The sequence below is a fragment of the Ixodes scapularis genome, unplaced genomic scaffold (genome assembly GCF_016920785.2).
Source record: "Ixodes scapularis isolate PalLabHiFi unplaced genomic scaffold, ASM1692078v2 PGA_scaffold6__148_contigs__length_123643588, whole genome shotgun sequence".
NCBI lineage: Eukaryota > Metazoa > Arthropoda > Arachnida > Ixodida > Ixodidae > Ixodes > Ixodes scapularis.
Genome location: NW_024609881.1, coordinates 117,157,004 through 117,182,840, shown reverse-complemented (window position 1 = coordinate 117,182,840; position 25,837 = coordinate 117,157,004). Strand labels below are relative to the sequence as shown.

The following is a 25,837-nucleotide window of genomic DNA, read 5'->3' as shown; positions in this document are numbered from 1 at the left end:
CCATTTGATAAACGAAGGACAAAACTATCGTCAAATCGCTCTGCAAAAGTGAGCCGTCAAAGCTCGTAATCCACAGCTTATCGCTGCCAAATTCTGAAATCTAAAAGTAACGCCAAAGTAACGTTAGCTCTTGGAAGTAACGGTAACCTTATTTCATATCTGTAGGTCGGTAACGAATCTCAGTAAGGCATTACTTTTTTTAACAGAGTAACCAGTAACGGCTATTTCGTCACTTACTTTCGGTGACGGGCAAAACACGGCGTGCGAGTGTGCATGGCCCTGTCTTGGTAAACTGCCATTCTGTTGCAAGTGTAAGACGTGAGCAACAACACGACCTCTGCGTCCGAAAATCTGAAATTGCCGCACCGAAGAACGCTCTCAGAGATCACGACCACACGCAATTCAGTTGCGACGCCTCCTTTCTCTCTAATCCTCCTCTCCTCTTCCTCCTCGAGCGTAGTGCGACGCCAGTCAACACCTCCTAGGAGACAAGGCCGTAGCGCTCTTCTCGTGACGTCGCAAAGGAAGGCCATCGGGGACACGCGTCAAAGCGAAGGCAACGCGCGTGGATCGACCGTCGTAACGCGCTTTTCGACACATACGCGTGACTTATTCGCTAAAATGAAAGCTGCACTTTGCAACGGGTCTAAGAAACACTTTATTACGCGGGCAAAACATTACACCGCTAAATAATCGATGCGAAATGGCACGAGGTATGCGTAGAAGACGTCTGTAAAAAAATGTGATTGGTTTACGTAGAAAATATTGAGTCACGCAATTATTGCCGTAGGAATGCATATTTTATACAGAAACGTTTCGACAAAATGGCGAGACACGCAGTGATTGGACACAGAAATACAGATCAGTTAAGAATAAGGTAGACGTAGCCAACGCGGACAGGGCTCGAGAAGTGTCACTTACGATCATGTAAGCGATGTTATCGCGTGCAGTCACTGAATTAAAATTAATGTAATTTCGATCGAATGACAATATGGGGCCGACAAATCAGCTTGCGATCACTCATATACTCACTCAAAACAGCGAGCTGATTAAATCCCGTATTATTTAATCAAAATATATTAACTTTTCCGCGTGGCAGGGGTACTAAACTTACTATTTTCAGTCAACTAATTTACTTCTCCCTGTGGGCTCGAGCTGCCTAAGAACAAAATGTAACCTATTTTGTATACAATAATACTATTACCTTAATACAGTTAAGATTCTAGTATAAACGCGGTAAAGGCAACAAAATAACGTTAGTATAAATAAACACATAAGCACAAACGACGCACTTTCAATAATCACACAAACTTGTTATTTACCTTCCAGTAAAAACTAGAATATTATCACGCATATTTACAAATGTCGACGCAATAGCAAACGGATAACGACGAAGAACAAAATTCCATTCTATCACGAGATTTAAAAAAAGAAAAAAATCGACTGCAGCACTTTACTTGCGCCCTACATGACCAAGAAAGCCCGTAAATAAGTTGTTTCTCACCTGTCATTCATACGTATCCATACGTCCCACAAAATCCATCACGAAAACATTTGAACACGAACTTCAAGAAGTCTCTCTCTGTCGAGAGAGAGGTCGTCAACATGTGTCATCGTTGACTAGTTTCCACACACGTCTCTCAGACCGTAGAAGGACTTGTTTCGCGAATCCACGTGAATGCCGTAATCTCAAGAAAAAAAGAAAAAAAAACTAGCCGAAACTGCGGTGACGACAAAAGAAACGACAGGTATAGGAGGATCAAAGGAACCACACGAGAGCAGCAGCAGCAGTGTGGGACGAGAGGCTTAACATTGTCGACCCATCTCTTGCTCGTGTGCGCTCCCTCCCTGCGGCGATGACTGGATATTTTTCCGGTTCCTTTCCCTTCTGGAATGTCTCAGCGTTCCCTTTAAAGGCCCGTTCACACTCTTGCGACCGAGTACGACTGAGAGAGACGTAACGTAAAACGTAAAATTTACCAGAATCGGAGCCCGTACGAGGGAAGAAGATGTCGCATCGCAAATTCGGAGCCGGTTCGTTCGAAAAGTGTGGGGAGCTGCGGGACTGCGCGTAGTCCCGCGGTTACGGGGATAATCACAAATATAAATTTGGTACTTTCAACCTTGGTAACGCGTTGTATATTACGTTTTTATCATATATATAATAAATTGTACAAGACTGCGCTTTTAAAACGTGTATTAATGTCGGATAAACGCGCACGAACATTACCGCGCCGCTCGAGAAGAAACATTTTTTTTTCACGTCGATATCCGTCGACAGCCGAAATGTTCTCACGTAGTTGCGCCATGGCCTTCCTTCCTCCGACATTGTGACGTGCCCACTCGGAGCGCTACGGCCTTATTTCTAGTAGAGTGCCTCAATGTTAGCCATGTTGAATATACCTGAGACTGGGGTATAAAAGAACATAAAAGCCGAAGAAACAGAACGGGACAGGAGGACGTCGTCCTGTCCCGTTCTGTTTCTTCGACTTTTATGTTCTTTTCTACCCCAGTCTCAGGTATGTTCAACATGGTTTACATCCACCAGCTCGCCTGCACCCTTACTATTGTATCTCTCATCATCCCAGAGGCAGGCTTAGTCGCCTTTTCTTATGGTTCAACATTCACACTTCCATCCAACACGTTAATCCTCCAAGCTATTACGGTCTTGGACAAGCTGGGCCGTCGTTCGGCCGAGCTGGAAGCCGATGTGGCTTTCTTCGGCATCTGTCTTCGGAAAAAGTTCGTGGACCCGGAAAACTTCAAGCATCTGTCGTCAACCAGCGCTCCTTGGTACGCCAAGAAAAAGATCATCAAGACCTACCGGGACGGAGCCAGCAAAAGGATCCAGGACATCAAAGGAGCCTGCGACAGACTTTGGACGCTTCTCCAGGGAGATGATTTCAAGTACCACCGGGAGTACCATCAATGGACCAGCATTAAAAGAACCCTGTTCGACCGATTATGGTATGTGAAGCGCAGACATGTATTGGACAGTCTAAAAAACTCAAAAATTGTTAATAACGGGCCTCGAAAAACATGGTTTGGGATTGATGCATGGCTTGAGTCTCGACAGTCTCCTATCAATCCATGTGGGGAAGCGTTAACACGCGAGACAGAGGAAGTGTTAGCTAAGGGACCGAAGTGTTGTTTAGATGTAAAACCCTCGAGACTTGACGTGTTGTCTGCCTTTCACACTGTGGCCAGAAAGGTCGTCCCGGAAGAAAAGGTCGCTTTTATAGATCACGCTATTAGTAGGATGGAGGAAGTCATGGGAGAGGCGTACCCGAAGGACAAAATAAATTTCAGAGAAGTTAACGCGGTTAAGAAGGAGTTAGAAACGAAGTCCCTAAAACTATTGGAAACGGATAAGTCCGGAAAGTTTGCCGTCTTGCCAATGGCAGTATTCAATAAAAAAAAACAGAAGTTGCAATGGAATCTTTGTTTTCTGAGAGGGCGGGCAATGTAGGAAAACTGAGAGGGAACATTTGTGCAATCCTGAATGAAGACAACTTTAAGAATGTAGCAAAAAGTATCACGAGTGCTACAAAATCGACATCAAGTATCAAGTTCTTTCTCAAGGACCATAAACCTGTTTTTTTTTTGTTTTTTTTTTTTGAGACGTCGTCCTGTCCCGTTCTGTTTCTTCGACTTTTATGTTCTTTTCTACCCCAGTCTCAGGTATATTCAACATGGTTAACATGCACCAGCTCGCCTGCACCCTTACTATTGTGCCTCAATGTTGTTGGCCGCTGCGCCTGGCTAGAATGGCGACATCTTTTTAGGGAGGGCAAGTGCCGCCTTTTCGGGGATTCCCCGGTTTCCCCCGACCGCTCCCGGTGGCGGCCGCCATTTTTCCTCTCGCGTTGTGTTGACGCTGCACGCGTGATACCGGGAGGTCGCCTCGTGGCCTCGTACCCACACAAGTAGGGTGCCTCGACAACAATGCCGGGTTGCTGCCGTGCTGAAGTGCTCAAATAACTCCCGAAACGGGTGGAGGCTACTCAACATTCCAACGAACGCCAAACGGAAGCGACTGTGGCTGACGCAGATAAAAAGGGACAACTGGGAGCCGACCCGCTCCTCGTCTGTGTGCAGTGTGAGTAGCAGATCTGCTTCCTTCCGATCCCTGTGTCATTCACCGTAGGAAGTATTGTTTAGAAGTACTGGCTGAGGTCCTGAACGATTATGTTATACAGATACTTCCACGGCTCGCGACTGCTATTGCTCGCAGTCGTTGGTATAGCGACCAGCGATCCGACTTCTTTCTCTTCTCCCGTACGCCAGTAAAATGCAATCGCCCAGCAACGAATGTTCGTGTGTTGCGCGAGCGCGCCGATCTCGGAGCTAGGCTATGGTTCGTGTGTGCAGAATGTTACTGAGTAAGAATATTTCGTGGTGTCCTTGCTTAAAGGGGTCATGAAACGAGTTTCCTACTTCTTCCTCCTTAGCTTTAATCCTCAACTCGAATGCGAATTGTGAAATCACGTGGTTGTGACATTCCTTCGGCACCGGTGCGATGACTCCTAGCTTCCACCGTGTTTTTTATGCACACCATAGAACTTGTCATTCCCCAATGACAATAAGTTCCGTCAGGGCACTCATTGGCCACGAACGCGAATCCAAATATTCGTCGACGGATTGATTGTTGACGAGCGCATACGTCCGAGTGACGCAGTTCTTGTGTCCATGTGCGTGAGCTGGGCTCTGCTGACGTCAGTTTGGCGCCGGTGACGCGCTTTTGGAACCGCGGATGTATCATAGTGAAAAGGCGGAGAGCTTTCGAAGGCAAGAAGGTACAAAATAGTCCGCTATATTTTCAAATGCTCGTACCGAAAAGCTGGCTTTTGACTTTCTAGCCTCTTTCTTTTGGCCAACTAAACGATATGCGATTAGTAAAGTACCAATTTAAAATCATTCATCCCAACCTAAAATTCGTTTCATGGCCCCTTTAACCGCAGTCTCGGGGTTGTAGGCCGTACGGTCGACGCTGCTAGAGTGAGTATAAATACCGGGCAATCGGGAAGGGGGGGGGGGGGGGGGGGGGGGGAGGTAGTATTTTTCAGGGGTTCTGGGGTGATTGCATCACAAGCTTGTGTACACTTTGCATCAGGACATCTGGGAAGGGTGTTGACCCAGCCTGTGGGAGTATGACACTAGCGTTGTAGCGCACATTTCGTTATTTTGGTGTATGAACAGTTACCCATTAGTATAATGAACGTCTTTAAGTTAGATATTGAACATTCGCCCTTAGTGTTCATTGGCATGTTAAATAGACTCATGTTTGTAATAGATTGCTAATTTTAAGAAAAATAAATTGAGATCAGCTTTGCTTTAGAGCATATATACTTCTTTCTAATGATGCCCTCTGTTCTATTTTCAGGCCCACTTTGAGCCCAGTGCCTGCTAGCAGAGCGGAGCCGACGGATGGCAAAAGCTGACACCAGGATAGATGGCCTAATAAAATTCTTAACTTTTGCGATATAAAAGCGAACTGAAAAAAAATATATATTTTTCTTGTTTTTAGTTTAAAAACCCGTAGTGCAAGTGTTATGGTGCTCATTATGAACATCCGTATAACCTTTAAAAGCGTAGATTTCTCGAAGAGTTCGCCCAGGCCAGCCAAATACAAATCACAGCCCATCTATCATTTCAATTTTGTTAGGCAATAATACCGGCGAATTAAAAGGGCGATATATCGAGCTCAGCATAATCGCGGTCGCCGCCTCGCTGGTGACTGCCTTTCATTTCACTCATTTAATTCGACGTCAAATACCGAAATCTGTTGCACAAAATGGTACCGCACATACATACTGTCCAAACTTACATAAATCGGCCATCATCAAAAAGCGGATCACAACACAAGCGGCAGCCGATGGCACCTTCGCCAACAGACTCGCAGCATGTGCGAACTAAATCGCATAAAACAGGTGCACACGTGACTCGAAGGGTGAGGTGACGCGTTCCTTAAAGCAGTCCTCCTTTATTTTACGAGTAATCATACCCAATAACAACACAAGGAGCTCTAAGGGGAATGCGACGCGCTCTTTTACATAGAGCCAGTGACCAAGCGCCCAGTGCGTACACACTATTGGCTCTCTCCTTTCCCCCCCAACCTCTATTACAACGCTTCTCCTCCTCCTTTTTTCCATATACCCGGTGCGTCAAGCGAGAGGAAAAATGGCCGCTCTTCTATAGCAGACGACAGAGTTATCCCCACTCCAGCAAGGCGCAGCGGCCAACAACGCCAACGCGCTGTTTTTAAACAAGATTAGTCGAGACTAGTGATGGGACGAATCTTTATCCGAATCGAGATTCGGAGCCGAATCTGAAGATTCGGAAAGATTCGGAAAAGTAGCCGAATCTCGAGAGATTCGGAAAAGTTCGAAAAAATTCGGAGCGTTGCCATGGTGTCCAGATCACGTTGATGAGTGTTTCAACTTTTCGTGATATTAAATTCACTAAATTCCACAAAGTGCACAAAATATTGTTGTAATATAACATCATAGTAATAAATAAAATGTTGCGCTTTGTTTATAATATTTCGGATGTTTGTCGAGAACGGTAACCAGACATCGCGGGAAAATTGGTTTCGGTTCCGGATTACGACCAAAATAGGCATGCTTGGTGCACGTGGAAATACAAGCGCATGTTTTCATCGCCCCGGTCCCGGCGGTTCGGCCAGTTCGAACTTCAGTGACAGTCGGTTGTGGGACAGGCGGTTTGACGAGAGTTTGTTGGGCACCAGGAACCTCCGGCGTTGTCGGCGGGGTCATGGCAGTGACCACCGCGGCTGCCTTTGCGGCGAAACGCAAGCGCGATAAGTTCCTCGTGGATTTCGTCAGGCTTGGCGTGGTCGCCCCAGCCCGGCGGTATTCGGCGGACGTGCAGCCGGTGCAGCGGCGGGTCGACGGAACGCGAGGTGATGTTTACGCGAAGATCACGTTCTCGTACTCCGGGGTTCCCGGAGACCGAAGACGTCCACCGTGCTCGTCCGAGGTTCGCAGCAGTCCCCCCCGGAAGAGATCGATGCCGTACGTGCGTGGTTCAAACCACGACCGGGTTCAAACACATTTCGTGCCCATAATTACGGTCATAGTAGCACACCCCACACAAGTAAGTATGTTCGATTCGATTATCTTCAACGTGTGTCCACTCCGGTATTGTTATCGGAACACGGGAAACAATCTAAAACTCCTTGCGCTGTACTATTCTCCTGTACTGCATTTGTACCTTTCTGTTTAATGATACGGTATCTGAATTAGTTGGTGTTTGTTTCTGAACAATAAAGTTGCGGTGGACACCCCTGTGTTGTTTCTTTTTCATCAAATAAAGTTCACGTATACAAAACTTGCTACCGAGAACGGAGAAACGACAGTGCGACGTTTTTCTTTGTCGGTACGCGGTCGAAGTTGGGATGAGCAACACTTTTCATCGCTCTCGCGTCACGCAGCTCTAAAGGAGACGAATCATTTCCTTGCATAAATATATTTATTGCGCGTTGCGCCACATTATGTATAACACACAGCATTTTGCTACATTTTACTTTAGCGGTCACCGCGAAACTTTGCATTGGTTAGGCCTACGCCAACCACACCGATCAGCTCGGCTGGAATTGGGCGCCTGCCACACCGATCAGCTCAGCTGGACCTGGGCGCCTGCCAGGGTTTAGATTAAGAGTACAGTACATACCATACGTTGAAGTAAACAAGATATATAAATCTGGTTATATGCAGTAACAGTACCTAAAAAAAAGAAACACAGCTGATCGCGTTCGCGAGGTTTACGAAAGTGTTCACGCCGCCGTCTGCAACCAGCGACGAACCTGACGAATCTCCGAATCTGCCGAATATTCGTCGCGGGAAGTTCGGAAATTTCCGAATCTGTCCGAATCCGAATCTCTGGTGATTCGTCCCATCACTAGTCGAGACAAAAATTGGCCGTTACTTGAAGCAGGAACCGTAGGCGCGTTCACACTCTTGCAACCGAGTACGACCGAGAAAGACTTCTTGGGACCGGATGCACTGAGCGGAGCTGGTCCTAAGAGATCGCAAGAGGCTTAAAAACCGGTTTGGTCTCTCTCGGTCGCACTCGGTTGCAAGAGTGTGAACGGCCGATTAGTTAAGACTTTCGAAACGACAAGCTGCCGGTTTGAAAACGGGTCTCTCGCACTGTTCAATTTTGGATGAAAATCACGTAACCATGAAGAACTTCCCTTCTTAATTAAAAAAATATTTGGGTAGGCCATCATCCAGTCTGAAGTTCGGTTCGAGGTTTCCTCGCTAGCGAACTCGTGCGGACAAATGGGCGCCCATTAGAAACAAAAGAGGGAGAGGGGAGGGGGGGAAGTGACGGGTACGAGGAATTTTCGTGCTACTTCTAAAGGTAATCGGACTGCGATTACTTCCTAATAAAATTACAAATTTACAGTAACTGTTCCAACCAATTTCAGCACTTCCGAAAGTAATCAAATTACTGTTGCGATCACTCTTCATAATGAGTTGACAAATCATTCGCCAAATTTACAATTTACAAATGAGTATACATTGCTCCGAAAAGTAATCGATTACAAGTGATTTGATTACTTGAAATGAGGTTCCATACAAGTATGAGAAAACGTTCCAGTAAGGCGATTTTTTTTTTTTTTTTTTTTTTTTTTTTTTGTTATTTGCTCATACATTGGGCTGTTTCTTTCTGCGTCGCAAAGGAAGGCCACCGGATCGAGCACGAGATCCGGATCGTACCAGAGGGCCTATATATCGTACCCTATCGGACGTACAAAAACGGTTCCCTAAACCCCGCCTAAAACTCTCTACTGTCTGAGGCCTGCTTCTCCCTCGTATATGACGGCTCTAAAAATACTTTTCTGGAGACACGCTCGAAACGTTGTATGCAGCAAACGTGTTCTTGAACCATACTTGAGCCCCTTTCGCGGCAGACACCGCGTCTTTTATACGCGATGTGGGAACAGTGTGGCGACGGGTTTAAGGGTAAACGTCGCCAGACCGGCACAGACAAACAGACACAGTAATTCCTCGACGCAAAGAAAGCGTCCCCACCAGAGGAACGAGGTCGCTCCAGACGCCGTCCGTCTCCTTCTCCAAATGGGGGTCATTTCTCGCCACGAATGGCGCAAAACCGAGACACCGAAAAAAAGATCCGCCTCTTCTCCGTCAAAAGGACGGCGGCCGCGTGCAAGACCACGAACGGGGTCGTTTCGCGCGTCTGAAAGCTCTCCCACCGTCGTCTTTTTTCTCGTATTTTCGTTCGTTTGTTTTTGTTTTCTGTTTCTGTACGCGGATCGGTCCTCCACTCGTCTCGGCGAGATGTCCCCCGAGGCAGCATCCAGTTCGTTCACCAGCACGACTAGAGCAACAACAACAACAATCACCATCTAGCCGGGAGGCTGAGGGAGAAACGGAGCAACTGAGCAACGAATACCTACAAACGTGGCGGCAGTCAGAGAGAGAGAGAGAGAGCGACCATCCCGTAAGCGAGGTGCCCGAGATCGCCGCAACAAAGGCCTTTCGGGGTACTGATCTCCCGATCACCGCTTTGAAACCGCCCTGCCGCTCACACTGAAAGCGATGACTCATCGTTTTATCTAGCGCCATTAAATAGGCCACGCGTAGAGTATCGGTTTTGTGTTTTGTGTCGTCCGTTCCCCTTTCTCCCCCTAAACCAGCTGGCCTATACTGTACCATGTATAAAAGGCTAGACCTGTACCTAGGCGGCGCATCCGTGAATTCACTATACTTCGTTTCATCGTGTGTTCGGGAACAGTCGAAGGCATGCACAGGCGCAAGCTACAACTACGAACTCAGAAACCAAAAGCGCAAGTCGAAAGGATTTCTCTGCACACGATTAGTTATAGGGATGATCGAAGACGTATACAAAAACATGACAAACACCATGACGTTGCACTTTTTACACTGATTGATTGGTTCCATCGCTGTGACCAGAGTTACAAGACTAAACACGGTGTAAAAAAAGAAAAAAAAAAACTAACTTTTTGTGGTTTCGAGAGGAGCGACGGTTTCATCCCTGCATGCTATCCCGTTGCAGACGGAAGAAAAGGCGTTCCCAACACAGGCTCTGATGCCTCAAGACCGCGAGGCATGTGGTTTGAGCGTCACGGCTTCTCTCGAGTTAACGACGCCCGCTGACGCGAAAATTGCGGAGCTCGCTGCACGGCCGGCCGAATGCATAATGACCCGTTCTCCGCGTTGTTCTCCGATCTCAGTCCGCGAGGTTTCGCCAGGTCCACCGAATACTGTACATGGCCACTTTGATAAGATCACTTCCGTGTTCGATGTGGTGCTTTGTGCATGGTGATTTTTACACGTTGTTCGCGATGGGGTTGTCTTTGACGCTGTTGCTGTTGTTGGTGCTTGGTGTGCTGGTGATAAGAGAAATCGATTAGAATTATGGTGATTGGTAGACGGTGACGAGGGTGATGTTTCGGACGTGACTATGAAGGTTGATGATAACAGGAAACGTTTTTGAAAAGGATGATGAGTGCGTTGGTGATAACGAAAATCAGCTTTGCGACGCTATAAACATAATTACATCGAAGTCACGTTTCTCATACATGGTGATGGTAAATGGAGTGATAATTAAGGTCACTTCTTTTTATACAGGTTAAATTTAAAGGAAAGAGTCGGAATATGCCGCAATAGTAATGATAACAAAAGTACATACACGTGATCATAAAGTTAATTACAAAAAAAAAATAAATAAAGGGCTGATACAAAAATATCATAAATAATAAAAAGAACCATGGTGATAGTGAGGACGATAGTGATAAGATCTGCGATGATGATACTATGACGACAGGCATGGTGGTCATGATATTGTTTATGTTCATAGTGATGTTGATGACTTCCCATATCTGGGAACTCGCCTTCGTGATAACGCAAAATGACTTTTTTTTTTTTCACTTAATCGCAAATTCTAATGTTATCAATGTTTCCTCCAGTTTCAATTACAGAAAACGTCAGAAAAGGACATTTGATTTCCTGGTTGCCAGACCGCGGTTTTCAAACCCGCCTAGATCTTCCAGTATAAACGGCACGGAGAGTTACGGAGCGAAAACGTCTGCAGCAACTACAGGGGCAACTTTGGCTGCTGTTAGCAACTGTGGGATCGAAGACCGCAGCTACAGCAGCGCCAACTCATCAAGAAGAGAAAAGCAGCGGGCTGCCGCCGGGGCCACGGCGGAAGTAGAAGTCGTTTAGTGCTAGAGCGATTTCCGCGGCCACGCCGTTTCACCGGAAATTGATCGTCTGCCACTGATTCAGCGTACCAAGAGGAGCGGAACCGCCGTACGGGCAAAAAAAAAAAAAAAAACGGCGACAAAAAAAAGCGAAACTGAAACCGCGCATCTTATCTGAAATCTAAATGAGCAGAGTGATATTTCTGCTTCACTCTGTCCTAATGAAAGAAAATCTGGTAGCAAGTGAAACGAAAGAATACAGTATATATATAAAGAGGGGAGATATATTGATCATTGTAGAGGATCGGGGCCATATCGTACGTTATGAGGGCAGGGTATACGGACGTATTTCTGGCAAACAGATAGCACGCATCGATCAGACAGCCCGGCCTGATATGAGTGCTGCGAAAGAAAGGAATGGCCTTCTAAACCAAATTAGTTTGGTTTTGAACACGGAAGATGGAATCATGTATAAGCTCTTGTACGTAAAGGTCCGTCAAAGCACTTGTCTTTGCTTATGCCCGAGTTCTTGTGACCTCTTACAATGAGAGAACACACTGGCACGATGGCGCCATCTATGAGGTGACCCGGGTTTCGCGATATTCGTGAGATCAAAAGTACAAACCACCCATGAGCAATGTTTTTTCTAACCTTGTAAAAAGTTTTCCGAGCCAAAACAAAAAGAATTATGCGCGAAAAAAAAAAAAAAGAAGGAAATATACGGGAATGTTAAGTGTTCCACGGCCACCCCATAGATGGCGCCAGTGTATCCTCTCGTCCTAAGAGATCTCAAGCGGTTTTGACGCACTCGGTTGTAAGCAGTCGCAACTTGTAGGGGTGTCGCGAACCGGCCGCGGTTCGAGTTCGACCAGGTTCGACTTTTTCGAACTTTTAGTGGAAAGTCCAACGAACCTTGTATCGAGGTTCGACTCGTGTGCGCATGCGCGTCAGGCTGGCTCGTTGGCTTCGGATTGGATGAGAATGGCTAAGAGATGAATTAAGTGCAGCGCTGATTGGCTATTTCAGTTAATACAGTACTAAAAATTAAGTTATTAACTTCTTCAGTGATTATATTTAGTTTCTTTTAATTGCAGCTGTTCACAAAATAAAATAACCCTTTGCATAAAAAAAAATTCTCCAAACCTAGACATGCTTGTATCAAGGGCTGGCCACACTGTCCACAAAGTCGAACCGGTTCGACTGGGTCGAACCCCGAAAGTTCGACCAAAAAATCTGGTTCGACAAAAGTTCGCGACACCCCTAGTCGCAAGTGTGTAAACCAGCTTTAAGCCGTACTGCTTGTCACAGTGGTCTGCCGAAGTATCTTCTTGTTTTCGCTGTTTTGATACAAAGTTTCTTTTCGAATGAAACGATGGATCAAATGGTCAAATAGAGAGGGGAAAATATACTGACCGCTAATTTCGTTATAACCCTAAATTATGGCAAAAATGATGTTTCGATCTGCTTTTAGAGGCGACTGACAGATTCGCCGCGAAGAAGTTGCGCACACGTGATCAAATACATTTCCGGAGGCCTTCGTGTAACACTAAAGCAAATATCTTTTTTTTTTTTTGATATTGCAATTTGTATTGACGTTCCATAGCCCCACAAATTCCACGAACAGTCAGTGAACATACCGATCGGACGAGACGCGCCACAAAGCGGGAGAAAAGGGAAACTCAGACGTGAGGTAACTGTCTGCAGTTTCGGTTTTGTTTGGTTATGCGCGCAAACCCGTCTGTTAAACGTGTGTTGAAAAAAAAAAAAAAAGATATTGTCTCGTAATAATTTTTGTTAAAATACTCATATGAGTAGATTATTACGAGCAATTAATAGAAATATTTAATCGAAAAAAAACCAATATCAAAAAATCACCAGCAACCCTTGTCTTTAAAGTCCTATCTTATGCGTGCAACGTAGAGACTGGCAGATTTCTGGGTTTAGGGGTTTTCCATGCTTTAAAAACTAGAAAAGCGAAACTAGCTGAAGTCCACTTAAAACTAGGCAGCGCTGCGATGACGTTCAAGGGGAGGCTAGTGGTATATGGTGCAGGCACTCCTAAGTATCTGTTTTGTATTTGCGCAGTGTGTGTTACATTAGAGACCACTGGTTGTTCACTGACTCAGGAATGGATGTGCTGATTATGATGGTGATGGCTACGAGAGTTGCGCCACCCCGATTACCTCGATCAAGTGAATTGCCCTTCCCCTTCTCCTGCGTGTGCTTCGTTTCCGGAATACAAAGGCAACATCGTGACGCTTCTCTCGTTCTGTCCGCTTAGCCCGATCTGCTTTCTCTGCACCATCATGCGGCGTGCAGAAACACCGGCAGAACGACTGACTGCGAACATAAAACCTTACCGAAACAAAGAAGAGACGCAATAAAGCCAGAGGTAGAGAATGCCTCGCGAATTCCAAAAGATCCGTGAAGCTCTTCGCCGACAATCAAACGGGCGAAACACACGCGCACGCACACACGCACACACGCACACACAAGAAAACACGATTCTTCCCCGAATTTCCATACCGCACAAGATTATTTCTTTATATGAAAGTCGCGGATTCTTTACTTTCCTTTGAGAAGGTTTGTGGAGTCAAACGTCAACCGATTCGATCTACTGCGTAATGGACAATTTTCTCTGCAGAGACAGTTAAGGGTCTATACAGAATCTTTTTTACTTCTGAGAAAAAAGTACAGCCCGGAAACTTTCTTCGATTCCTGAGAACGAATACAACGTGCAAAAACGAAGAACAATCTTCGTTCCTCTTTCACATTTTCGCCACCAGGTCGCGGACGTTTTTGCTGCACATTTTGACAGGCATGAGATCCCCGTCTCGAAGAGTCAAGTACTGGCCGCTAGGCGGCGTCGCGCTTTTGGGGTTACGAATAAGCTTTCAAGACTTACCCACGCATTCTCGTACGTCTATAAAATCCTACCCAACGGTGACCATTTAGAACTTTGCAGCCTATCCGACTGCAAAGTTTTCAATTGTCGTAACACTTCTCGTAACCCTCCCCATTGTGTTTTGTTCGTAACCCCTTAGGGTTTCACATAAGGTCTCTTTCGGCTGAGTCAGCACTTTGATGCAATGCCCACGCCGCCTTAGCAACTCCGCCACGTGGCTTCCTTGTTTTCTCCTCGTCTTTTGGGGGGTTGTTTATTGGCGCAAAGCGGGCGTTTCCCAAATACTGCAGCCTCCTTCCTCCCTGCAGGCGTCCCCTCTCCACTTCGAGACCCAGACGTCACAAATACGGAAATGACGTCAGCGGCCAAACACTCGCCGCGTGTTCCGCGCTCGGGGTGGGGTGGAGGGGTTCCAAAAATAAACCCTTCCCCCGCGTGCATCGGAGGTGCCGGATAGCTTGAACGCAGCAGCCTGCGGCAACATAGCTCCCGGCCGCGGTGCGGGCGTTGGGAATGCCACCGCTTGCGGAGCCGACGCTGCGGAGCCGACGCTGCGGACAGCCGTAGCTGGGCATCGTGACGTCACCGGCGTTGATCGCGGATCAATTTGAAGAATTGTTCACTTGTTTTCCGTCCGCCGCTATAGGCTGATAGTGCGGCCAGAGCTACGGGCTCGCCGGACCAATCAACGCCTTCCTTTCATCACCTGGCCTCGTTCCCTGCCAACACGTGACCACAATTTGGTTCTGATGTCACAGCGTTGCTTCACCGGTACACGGATTGTAACTCTCGGTTTTGGAGAATGGTAGATAAACGGTTGTGCTTAGCTGCGATGTGAGATTGGGATTATAATGCAATTAAATGCAAAGGTGCAAGCGAGCTGGACAGTAATGATGAAAATAATCCCTGGAGAAGGGGAACAAGAGGGACAAAGGACAAACACAAATCCCTTGTTGGTGTTAGACTGGTGGCGGTTGATAAAACCCGTTTGCTCTACTGACGTCTAATCCCTGGTTAGCTCAGTTGGTAGAGCGCTCCACCTGTAATGGAGAGGTCCCGGGTTCGATACCCGGACCAGGCGGATTTTTTCGGTCGCGCACCAGTCACCTAGTTGTGTTTGGAGATTTGTGTTTGTCCTTTGTCCCTCTTTTTCCCCCTCTCCAGGGATTATTTTCATCATGTGAGATTGCTTTGCCCTTCCCCATTAAATCAGAATTTAATCGGAGGTTAGTTAATGGTCGGATTGGACTGGGGCCCGAAGGCTGGCGGGCGGAGCACTATCCTCAGAAATGCTTGCATCCGCATGGCAAAAGAGTGCGAGAGAGAAATTCCGATACGCAGAGTACGAAGAGCACCAATCTTACGCATATGGTATAGCTGTCGTGATAGCCCGCTGTTTTAGACTGGTGTAGTAAAGGTAGGGTGACCACCCGTCACGCGACTCGCGGGACTGTCCCGCACTGAGGGCTCGTGTCCCGGGTCCCGCGACGAATTCCCGAGTCTTCAGAATGTCCCGTATTTCACACTGTCGTAAAATTCGCTCCGCAACTCATGGTGCTGCCGAACAACGAGGCACGAAGAAGCGCGGAGGTTGCTGGTAATTGTGGAAATCGCAATGGTACGCCATTTTAAAATACAAGAATTGCGGGAAGTGACCGTCGTTCTTGCAGGAGAATCGACGCGCATGCGCCGTTGTGCCTCTTCCCTTAGTGGCAAGATATTGTAAGAGAAGGTTGTTCGCCAAAAGTTTAAATATGAATTATCGTAATTATCTTCAAATAGCTGTGTCAATGCAAAAGGCTTGTTGTGGAATCATTTTTTTTTTATTTTTAGTGAAGACAGCCACACAAGACAAACGGCCTGCAACTCACAAAGGTCGAAAAGAACATAATGTTAAACATTTGTGAATGACCATGTTGATAAAAGTAAGCGTTGAGACAGGAATTAATAACCAGCAAAAGATTTACTGATTCTTATTTCCAATTGATGCACTGAGTCCTTCTGCAGTCGATTTTTCTGTTTTCAACTTCGACACATTTAATAGCATAGTTATCATTAAAAAAATATAACACTGGGAGTGAAAATTATTTCAACTTAATTGGTGCTATCCTTGCCTAGTGCCCGCATTTTTGTGGCAAACGAGAGAAAAAGTAGAATTTTAAAAACCGAATTACTTTCAAACAACTTTGAACCACAAAGAAGAGAACAAACAAAGTGGCTATGTTAACAGCTTGGTAAATCGAGAAGACGCTAGGTAAAGTTACTGACATGGTATCAGCAGAAAAAGTGCTCTTCAAATTATGAACATTTTATTGGCCACCTTTGACTATTCACGGAACAAATATAAAACAGAAATTAATGCATCATATTATAAACCACGACTTTCTTTTTTTTTTTTTTTTTTTCGGTGAAACGATTTGGTTTGCAACGTCATCGCAGTGAGTTTGTTCAGTTTCTTCTCTTTGTAAAATCACCCCAGCGCGATCACCAGTCTGTGGGTACGTCATCACATAACTCAGGGGTTCCTCCTCGGCTACACGTCGGCTTCGAGTGAGATAAAGGTTCAGCGCGTGCGCAGTGCCGACAAGAGCACCGGCGAAGTGGCGTGGCGTTAGAGAGTTGAGTTGCCAAGGCTCGTCCGTTTCAGAACGCTTCTGGAGAACGCTTATTCGGCACCATCGAGATCGCATTCTTCTTAGCAGACGATAAGATGGCAGCCCGTTCTGCGCACGCGCTGTAAAACAGTGCGTTCAAACAGTTCTGGTTTCCGGCGCAATACACACACGCTAACAAACTCGGCCTTTAACGGTGTCTATTCGCAACTGCAGGGGAGACGATGTCACCTAGCGGCAAAGACGCGACTTTTAGAAACGGGCGGCTTGCGCGTGTCCGATATGTGCAGTGAAATCTGCTCCAGCATGGTGGCGAAAAAGCAAAAGAGAGGAACGGGTATGACGTCCCACGCCCTGTTCTCTCTTTCTTTCTCTGTCTGATTTCTGAAAGTTTCGGGTGGTTTCCACGGGGTCTAGCCAGCTGTGCTTTAGACCCCTTTCGAAAGACTGCCTTCTGTTGGCAGCTTTGCTATCCCTGCACAATGGCGGACTAAAACCGCAATGTCACGGCAAACTTTGAGTGTTTTGTTAGAAGGCTAAAATGCACTCGCGGAAAAAGGTGCTGATTGCAGTGACGTAGCACTTTCGACGCTGTTTGATTGGTTTGTCGGTTCCTAGCGTTAGTCGTGCTCCCACGTTCGCTATCTTATGGAATGACTTGCACGTTCCAGAATGTCGGTTGTTCCGCCATTGTGCAGTGGTTCAGCCCTTCTAATAACCGGCACGTGACTTTCGAAAGGTGTCCATTGTCGTCCGGGAACTTCGAAGAACATTCGGCAACCCATTCAGTACCCCGCGACGTAGCCAAGACAATTCTTTTTTTTTTTCTTTTTTAAACATTGAAAGTACCCGTGCAAACGCGCTTCCGCCCGAAGACAGCGCAGCTATAGCCAAGCGCGTCACCAACAGCTAAAATGTGACAAAACAAACATTCCATTCCCACGAGTGATTGACGGCGAACAGACGTCAGAAGAGAAGCGAACAAGAAGAAAGAAAAAAAGTAAAGATGAAGTGATTTCTACGCCAAATTTACGAGCCTCGTGTCGGCTTGGCAAGCGTCGACGGCTCCTTCCGTGTGTCACTCCCCTGGCAATGAGACAGGACGCGGTATACCTGGAAGACCTAACGGTCACCGCGCAGTCCCTAAAATTTGAAAGGCTGACTGCAGACAATTCCACGAGCACGAGATCGCTGCTTTGAAACGTTCTGGCGCAGACCGAACGCTCGCACTAGAAATGCACGTCTCAAAGCCAGGAGAGCGGGCTAGCTCGCGCTTGTAGCTTTGGCTGCTGTCTCAGCTTAATCAAGGATGAATTAAGTATACAGTCACAACACACAAGCTAGATAGTTGTGTTAGATCTCTCCGCGGAGATATGAGAGTATTCGAGGATATCTATTGGCGACTTCTGCGAAATCGAAACGGAGAGCTGTCACGGTACGTTTGCTCACCAGCTTCCTCGAGCAAATCACACCTTCGCAGCACCTGATGGTTTAAAGACACGCGCCAAATTACAGCAACCATTGATGACCTTGTCTTGCCTGACCCAGACGCTGGGGAGGAGGACACAGCAAGATCTTAAATGGCAATAACCTGCCCTGCTGTGGTCACGATGAAGTGAAGTAAACGTAATAACGGGGAAATACAAATTGAAGGTCGGTTATGCCGGCGCCCATGTACAGCTGCTGCTAAGCGTCTACATATAGGTTCAAAAACACGCGATGAAAATCGTCAGTACTCGGCGTCAACTATTTTGTGCTACGTTGTCGAGGCCAGCTAGCTTCTGCAGTGCTACGTAGCACTGAGGGAGCTATACGCTATAGCCTTGACCACGATATCGCAGAACAGTTGACGCTGAACGGATATGCTACGAGCCCACCGTCTCGCTCCGCCCTGCAACCCGAAGGTCACGTGGTACGTTCCGAGCTCCGGATTGGTTCCGGCTTCTGGTAACGTCTGCCGTGGTGCGTCGCAAGGTGAAATGAAGTAACTAATTCCCATCCAGGAAAATGCCAGGGAATGCTGGAGTTAAAAGCCAGACAGGTTTCAATTTGCTACACACTCCACTCACTGTCGTCTGCTCATTACCTCATCGTTAGTGAATACCCGATTCACCATCACAGAGGCAAAAACGCTGAAGCTCGGTGACAGTACGTACGGCAAAGCGGCAGATACGGGCACATCGTGGCAAGGGTGTTTTCTTCAGATTAAGTCAATCCGCCATTTTGTTGTTAGAGTGAGGGGTGGGGAAATGTTTTATTTGTCAGAAAAATAAGTGATGAAACGTATACACTTTTGTCTACTCCTGATTTGAAGAAGTCATGCGAATCCTCGGATTACTCCCTTTCAGCACGCGCCAGACAGCTCATAACAAAATGGTGAACAGACCAGGCAGTTGTTCAAGTGGAAGCGAAATGCTCACGTTGCCAGTTGGAAAGATGTCTCCTCTGTAGTCGTCCTTTTTGTTGATTTCCGTTTAGCTCGCCCTAATTGTTCAAATCTCCTTTACATTGCAGCGTGCTTGTAAAGAAGTCGTTGGCGAACACTGTTCGCAAACGACTTCTTGAAGACCAGAGCAACTTTTACGCAATTCACAGATGTCTTTCGTTCTCTTGTCCCTAGTTCGCGACGCTTGAGCGTCCAGAGTGTTGTTGGAAGAACAAATCGCGTCTGACAAGTCCGCCATCAGTGTATCGTCGTTTGTTGGCGGATCACAAGGTATAGCTGAACGAGAAATTCGGAAGCGGAGATAGCCAACACCCCCTAGACAACAGAGCACTAGTGCTGAATGAGATGGCGCCATCAGAGAAGGTGTACCCTGGACACAGATGGAGGAGGAGCATTAGTGCTGAATGAGATGGCGCCATCAGAGCATTAGTGCTGAATGAGATGGCGCCATCAGAGCATTAGTGCTGAATGAGATGGCGCCACCCTGGACACAGATTGCAAACGAGTGCCACGTCAGCGCTCGCGGCTTCGAGTCGAGTTTGAACTTTGAGCCGAACGTTGACGTAATCGTCGTGTGGGCCCAGCGTTGGCCTTCTCCAGGAGGAGTTGAGATAGCCGACGTTGCGAAGAAGAGTCTGTGGGAATTTCGGACGACCGCCAGCACCTAACGCGCTCTCAAGGCCGCTGGAGCAATTAACATGACGCGACGCTCTCGACTCGCATTCCCAAACTTCCGCATATCATTCTGCTACTAACACCTGTCGATATCTTTCGAAGTATAACCTTTAAAATAATTTTTCGATCAATTTTTTTTTTTTTTTTTTTTTTTTTTTAGGAGGCAACAACAGTTGGCTCACACACATGATGTATAACTTCAGTGTAGCTATATTCAGTATAACGATTCTTAAACTCCAGTACAACTTGAGTAATATTTTTAGTATAACTAAAGCCCCAGCCACACTGTTCATACGTCATACAGAATACACTATGTTCGCTGCATACATAATGACGCCTCAGGCATGTTTGCTTCGCACATACGTGTGCAGTATGAGATTACCTTCATACCAAGAAGAAACATGCCACAGACAGTGTTTCGTAAATGTTCCAAAAAAACGCTAACGATTTCTCCTTACAAAGGCAATGAGAGAGAAAGTGAGAGACTATTTTGTTTTGCCTGTATCGTTAAGTACCTTTTTCATATAAAAACGACAGCCAGCGGTGAAAGATGGAAGCGCGATCTGTATCCGGAAGTGAGGTTGCGCTACCTCTCCTGCCTCGTCCGCAACTTATGTGAATCGTCGCGTAGGAGAAAAGGACCGAAGAAGAGGTAGCACAACTCTCTCTCTTCCCATAGACTAATTATAATGTACGCTAGAGGTTCAACTGGCGCTAGTGTGCTGCGGCAAATTTAAAAGCAGACAACAACCAGTCGAGAACTGACTTCCGGTAATGCATTTCTATGTGAGAAGTTGGTGCGTTTTTTCCTCGCGCTCCATTATAAGAGCAGATATCCCAAATAATTCGTACGTATACTAGGTAGCTTGGAACATTTCTCAGTCAGGCAGAAGAAATAGATGATCAGTTACGACATTATGGTTCAACTGGTCTTAGTGTACTGCGGCAAATTTAAAAGCAGGCAGCAACCAGTCGAAAACTGACTTCCGGTAATGCATTTCTATGTGAAAAAGGTGAAAAAGTGAGTGCATTTTTCCCTTGCGCTCCATTCTAAAAGCAGATATTCCGAATAATTCGTACGTATACTAGGTAGCTTGGAACATTTCTCAGTCAGGCAGAAGAAATAAATGATCAGGTACGACATTTTTTCAAATTAACTACATTAAAAACGGTGCTAAAACGGCCTCGTACATGCATTTATGTGCACTGTCGGACACTGTTAGCGCGAACACGACGTCGGCGCTTTTCAGCATGGGGGATACACGAGCCGAACGAACGAAGAACATCTGGAAAACTAAGAAAGACGGCAAGAACTACGCAGTAATACTGGATCAGTAACGTCCAGGGCATGTACGATCAAGATAAATTAAAGGCCACGTAATATAGTCTGATTTTCAATAAGTACCGCTTTATTCTCTCTGCTCTGCGCGAAGATGCTTATTCTACGTTCAAAATATCACCCGCCAGCTCGAAATCTTTGATAACAAGTGCCCGATAAAGGCTGCCCGGCAAAGAAAATAATAAACAGAGACACCTTTCATAGCCCACGCACTTTATTCTTTACGTTTTGAATGTTTTTAACCGCTCGTAAAGATGCAAGACCGGGTCATTTTCACATGGTGACAGGACTGGCATATTAACAATATACCAAACCGGAATGCTGGCGAACCTTAAACACGCTCTATATTCCTATCGGATATTATTTTGTTTAGAATCGTCGTTTGTTTTTACACACTTGCTGTGGAACAGAGGCGTGGGCCTGAAATATAGCGAAGTTAAACATCGTTCACTGAAGAAGAAAATGCGCTAACTAAAGCAATTGCACTTTTAGAATGTTAATAAAACTACATATACTATTCGGTATGACCCAAATAACGAAAGTTATATATGCTATTTTCCGGCAAAGAGACAAAATGCACCCGCGTTTTCCCATAGGAATGCACAGAAGCACCGCAAAAGTAGACTGGTTGCTGTCTGCTTCAAGTTGCCTCCCGGAAGTCGCATAGACACTAGCGCCAGTTAACTTTTAGTTAGAGCTTTCGCCGCTGAGTTAATTTAAACGACTTAATTTTTGCGGGCGCTATATTTTTCGAAGTCTGGAGTTCGGGAATACTTCGCGGGCAGAAATTTTCGCGATCTGGAGTGATGTGCTATACGTATACGCCACCGTGGGGTAATGTCTGCGTAATAAATTTTTCGCAATACTTTAGAAGTCACAGAATTTGTCAAAAATTAGGTCTTGGAGGAAATTAAGTTCTTTATAGCATGTTAAATTTGCGTTCGTTGTTGCAGCCCTCATTTATATATATATTTTTTTTTTTTTGGCAACCACTTTTAGCACTTTTCCTCCAGCGACACAGTGGCAATTAACCGACGAATTAATTGATTTCGTCAATGTTGAGAGTCGCCAAGTGTACTGTCTTTCATACCGCATTGCGTAACTAACTGGAAAGTGGTTAGCTTTCATATGTAAATAACGCCCGCTCAAGTGGTTTGCAGACGTGGCTATCTCGACGGTGGAAGCGTACACAGCTCTTCGGTACTCGAAATAGCAGCAAGCACAACGGGGTTCCTCCTGATAGAAATCTGATGACGAGGGCTGTAGTTTCGCATTGCTATCCTGGCCGTCAGCACAGCAATGTGGGCGCGATCCGGGGTTGCTTGCCCTCCAAACTAATAAAAATGACAGTGACGTTGATAAACGGCCGCGACTCGTGTGTCGGAAAGTTTAGGATAACTCAAGAAAGGCAAACTGTTTCGTAACTTTAAAAATAGTTCACGTGTTTCTGTTCTCTTTTTGTTTCTTAGGATTTCGTTTTGCTATTTTGTTTTTCTTTTTCTAGAGGCATGCAGACTAACCAGGCTTCGGATCCAGTTCAGACTGACACAGGATACAGGTGTAAAGTCGCGATCCATAAGCAAAACATAAAATACAAAAGAGAAAAAAAAAAAGCAGAAGAAATAACTTAGGTATGGCTGAGTGGAAAAAGGCAACTTCACCACGAAAATATGCGTTGGGTTTGCGGGCGAGTTTAGATGTATGCCAATAAAAGCAGATTGGTGTGTGTGTGTGTGTGTGTGTGTGTGTGTGTGTGTGTGTGTGTGTGTGTGTGTGTGTGTGTGTGTGTGTGTGTGTGTGTGTGTGTGTGTGTGTGTGTGCGCGCGCGCGCGCGCGTGTGTGCGTGCGTGCGTGCATGCGTGCGTGCGTGCGTGCGCGCGTGTGTAAGTGTGTGCGTACGTGTGTGTGTGTGTGCGCGAGTGTGCGTGTGTTTAATATTGGGGGTTTAACGTCTTCAAAGAGTGCAATGTTTTTTGTTGTTTTTTTGTGATTTTGCAAGGGTATTTTGATGTAACGTGCCGCGGATGAACATTATTCACAAGGCAAAGGAGTCAAAATTTGAAGGACAAAACTATGGCGTGCACTTTCACATGAGTGATATTCGTTGAACGAGAACCTCTCACAATACGTCAAGTAAAATAAAGTTAGAGCCCTCAGCTGCACGCAATGTCGTGCGTACGCAGTTTCTGAAAACTACTCCAGCGCCTAAGGATTATTTTCTTTTTGCAACTTATAGCGCAAACTTTTAACAAAGCCAGAAAAAACATCCAGGAAAAAAATGCGAAAAAGCAAACTATTCACTTCGTACTTCGAAATTACGCTTACAATTCGATTCAAATATACTTTTTTGTTTTATCTTAGTCTAGTTTTTTTTTTTTTTAATATTAGCCATTGCACCTTTTAAGTTAATTAAGAACCAAAAAGAAGAAAAAGGAGTACTTATATAGGTTTACAGCTCGTAAAACTAGTTAAATAGGCGATCTGTAGTTGCTCTCATTCACTACGAAAATTCATTTTGCGAATATGACTCATACTCCAGATCTCCAAAATTGAGAAGTCTGTATTCAACAACAGCACTTGTCCGATCACTTTAACGGCTCTACCCCCCCCCCCCCCCCCCAAAAAAAAAAAAGAAAAAAAAAGAAAAAAACAATTTTAGATTGCAAGTGTGATCGGCTGGCGCAGTCGCCTGACGCTTCGTACAACACACAGGCACGGGTTTGGATATTTTCTCCGGAAACTCGAGTCAAGAAGACGCTTTTCGTATCAATTAATATAAACCTATATCATTTAAAAAAAAAAAATCATATCGCGCGGCGAATACAGGCGCGCAAAAATCTCCGGGCCCGTAGCAACGCGCAGAAACGCCAGAGTAACATCAATCTCCCGTCAACGCTCGGCCGAGACGAACCCTCCAAAAAACGCGACTCCACCGACTGTTCTCCCAGGGCTAGAACCCCGAGAGCAACAACATCGCCGCAAAAAGACACCGTTCTTTTCCCGTTTCCCCCGCGAGGCTTCTCTCCACCGCAGGCACTTTCCAAAAAGAGGAGCGCCCTAAGAATATAAACAAATAGAAAAGAAAACGGGATCCTAGCCCCCCGCACGCCCAGCGCCATTTGCCTCATCACAGCCAACGCGCGAGCCAAAGGAGAGCAAGCATAGGAGGGAGTGCTTACCGAGGTCGTTTTGTGTTTCTTGTTCAGTCTCTCCGGACGTTTGGTCGGCACCCTGCGTCTGTAGTCCGTCCGCTTGTAGTCGGCTTGTCTTTCTTGTTTTTGCTTGTTTTCTTTTCTCGAAGCGTAGTCCTGGGCGAACGCGAGGGTGTTCGTTTTGTTGTGGGGAGGGTTCTCTTGTGTTTCAGTTTCGGCGTCGGCGGGCCAGCGGCCAGAAGGGTTTGGTGGTTTTTCAACTTCTCGGAGTCACCGCGGCCGCCATGTCCTTCGCACGGGGTGTGCGGGTCGAAAACTGAGGCTCTCGCCAACGCCGTCGCCCAAAGCACCGCCTCCTGCGCCGCTTTTTGATGCTGTTTCGTGTTTCGATTTCGGCTGCTACAGCGACGCCGCCGCCACCGCCACCGCGCTTCTAGTGCGCGGCTTTGCCGCGCCGAGACGCCAGCGTCGGCGGAGGACGTTGTCTGCTACTTTGTGGGAGGAGGGCAACGAGGTAGAGGGGCTTAGAGTGATAAACCGGAAGTTCGGAAGTGGCACCCCCCCGGTTGCCGCCATATTTTACGCAAATGTGACCACTCGTCACGTGACCTCCCAAGAGCCGTGACGTCACAGGTAAGATGGCAGCGCCCAGAGCTGGCGGATGCGGGCGATGCGGGTTTGTTCGGCGCGCGGTAGCCGTGATGTGCAGCTGCTTTCCGACGACTTCGGGCTTCTTCGTGCTCGCTGACGCAGGTATAATGTGAAAATATAAAGGAATGAGACTTTATACCGTTTTTGCGCAAGATCGCTCTGGATCACCTGGATATTAACGCCTGTGAGACAGCATCAGCTCTGCATCGCCGTACCGGTGCTTGGATTCCGGGATGTGTCCGAGGATCGATAGAAATTTGAGTGCTTTTAACATGGAATTTTCGCATTCTCTTAGCTTTGTTTGAACATTGAAATATCTGAGAATCTACGCGAAATGTATACGTCGCGTTAGGGCCTAAGGGAAGTTGTTTCAGCCCTCCGTCACCGAACAACCATAGCAACTTTTAGCGAGGAAGCTCCTGCGATTTTAACCTTTTGTGCTAATCCACGATTCTACATTCGATCGCTTTTCTTCCTTTTTTTTTTGTGTGTGTGTTCATCCCTTGCCTGGAGAGCAGTCTTGTTGAAAAATGTTGACTACCATTCCTTTCGGTCTCTTCAATAGACTCTTTTTAAAAGTGTGGGCTGTCTATACTTCGCATCACCGCAACTTGGAAAAGGCCAACCGCCACAGCCCCCTCGAGCCAATCAGAGAGACGGAGCGGAGGTGTGTGACAAATCTGTGCAGACGAGCACTCTGGTGATATGCTGTCATGTGCCTCTCTCCAATGTGTGTATTGACTCACCGAGACCGTAGCCTTTGCCGTCTGCCAAATTCTGATGAAACAAATTACAGTAGCTACTACTGTAATTACCCCAGGCTTTCATACTTTGGGTATTTG

General features: G+C 46.4%; 1 protein-coding gene across 2 annotated transcripts in view; it reads right to left on the bottom strand.

The window, feature by feature from the left end:
* Positions 1 to 24,727, bottom strand: part of LOC8033429 (MIF4G domain-containing protein A) — a 78,423-nt gene extending 53,696 nt beyond the window's left edge. For both annotated transcript variants that reach the window (XM_029969728.4, XM_029969729.4), the window contains exon 1: positions 24,372 to 24,727. The gene's annotated coding sequence lies outside the window, so the exon portion shown is untranslated. The remainder of the gene's footprint in view (positions 1 to 24,371) is intronic.
* Positions 24,728 to 25,837: the final 1,110 nt, after the last annotated feature.